Source organism: Myotis davidii, unplaced genomic scaffold (assembly GCF_000327345.1).
Source record: "Myotis davidii unplaced genomic scaffold, ASM32734v1 scaffold492, whole genome shotgun sequence".
Classification (NCBI taxonomy): Eukaryota; Metazoa; Chordata; class Mammalia; order Chiroptera; family Vespertilionidae; genus Myotis; species Myotis davidii.
The window spans coordinates 252260-254139 of record NW_006284473.1 but is presented as its reverse complement, the minus strand read 5'-3'; positions in this window follow the sequence as shown (position 1 = coordinate 254139).

The window sequence follows — 1880 nt, the reverse complement described above, 5'->3', positions numbered from 1 at the left end:
AGAAATGAATAATTCTGCTTGAGAAATGGAGTTACAGAGAAAATGTTGCTCAACCCATAGTGAAACCAGTTGACGGAAGTTAGAAGAATGTAACAAAACAGAGGAAATGAGCTATAAGAAAGTCATGAAGTCATGGAGCAGCAGGCAGTACTTGGGCCTGTAAATGCAGAATGGCTGAAGTATACTGTATGTGAAAAGGGAAGAAGGGAAAGTACTTGAGATTATGAGAATATGACAAGGAATTTGAACATTCTTTATAGGGGATGGTGAGCAACTGGAATATTTTAGGTCGATGTCCATGTTATAAATAGGCAGCAAGAGACACAAACTCAAATACCTGGGAGGACAGGCTAATTGGGGGCTGTCTGCAGTGATGGGGAGGAGTGGAGGAGAAAAACTGAAAAGCATATAAAGACATTTAGATGATTAAAAACTACAACAAGCCCTGGCTGCTTTGGCTCAGTGGATAGAGGGTCAGCCTGCGGACTGGAGGGTCCTGGGTCCGATTCCAGCCAAGGGCACACACTCGGGTTGTGGGCTCGATTCCCAGTAGGGGGTGTGCAGGGGGCAGCCGATCAATGATTCTCATCATTGATGTTTCTCTCTCCCCCTCTCTCTTACTCTCTGAAATCAATATATAAAACTACAACAAAAATAATGTTGCTAAGAAAATAAATTCAGCCTGAGAGCTGCCAGTTTGAACCCCTAGTGTAAAGGCTTGGGGGACAGAGTGGAAGGAGGTGGAGACTAGTTAAGAAACCCCTCCATGTAAAACAGGGGTGGGGAATGTCCGGGAGGCCTTATAAGGCCCTCAAAATGATTTGGTCTGGCCCTGCCAAGGCATTAGGGTGAGTTAATTAAATGTTTGACCAAATATAGCAGGCTACTTTTTAAGTTGATAATTTTGTATGGACCAAGAATGATGTTATAAGTATCCAAATGGCCCTTGGCAGAAAAAAGATTCCCCACCACTGATGTAAAACATAATGAGCAAAAGTAAAAGAAAAGAGCAGGGGTAGAGAAGGACCAGACCTGAAAAACATTTAGGGAGGAAAAGATCCATAGGCCCCAATGACCTGTGGGAAGGAAGAAGGAAAGAAGCTAGAATAATTCCCATGCACCTGGCTTAGATGACTGGGTATCTGACAAAACTATTCACCTCTGTGGCAATCATGGAGACTGGGAAGCAGATAGACATAATGAGTTTGGTTTTAGAATATTCGGTTAGGAATATTTGTTAGTCATCCAGTGTAACCTCCCAGTATGGCTAGATTTATAGATGCAAACTACAAAAGAAAGGCTAGGGTTGGAAAGATAGATATAGGAGTTGTCAGGTTATAGGTGGGAATTAACAACAGAGAAGTGGTTGACACTGTCCAGGAAAAAAAAATGTGAACAGAATCATAAGAAGAAATTCTGTACCTAAAATTGTAATGCTTTTTTTTTCTGTGGTCATTTTCATATTCATTATATCCTAAGAATTTTATTTAATTTTGTATTCTTCTTGTGTGAATTTAAAATGTAGAAATGACAGTAATAATCTGTATAACTTAGCATGGGTATTAGAGAAACCAGCCTGTAAATAACATATATAGAAATTGTAACACATAATGTTTTTATACATATTCCTAAAAGTATATATCATCCAAAGTGTATATAATTCCATCCAATTACCTTAGATGAATCCTTGCTATTTTATTTGGCAAGACATATGCCTAAAAGGATGGGTAAAAGTGTATGAAGTGATTGGAGACAGATAGTACATAAAGAATAGCACAGCCATTGTCTAAGGATACTGTTTGCAGATTGTGTGTATGTGTGCATATGTGTGTACTCACAAAAAAGCGAGAAGTTTTAAAAACTAAAGCTAGCAGACTGGT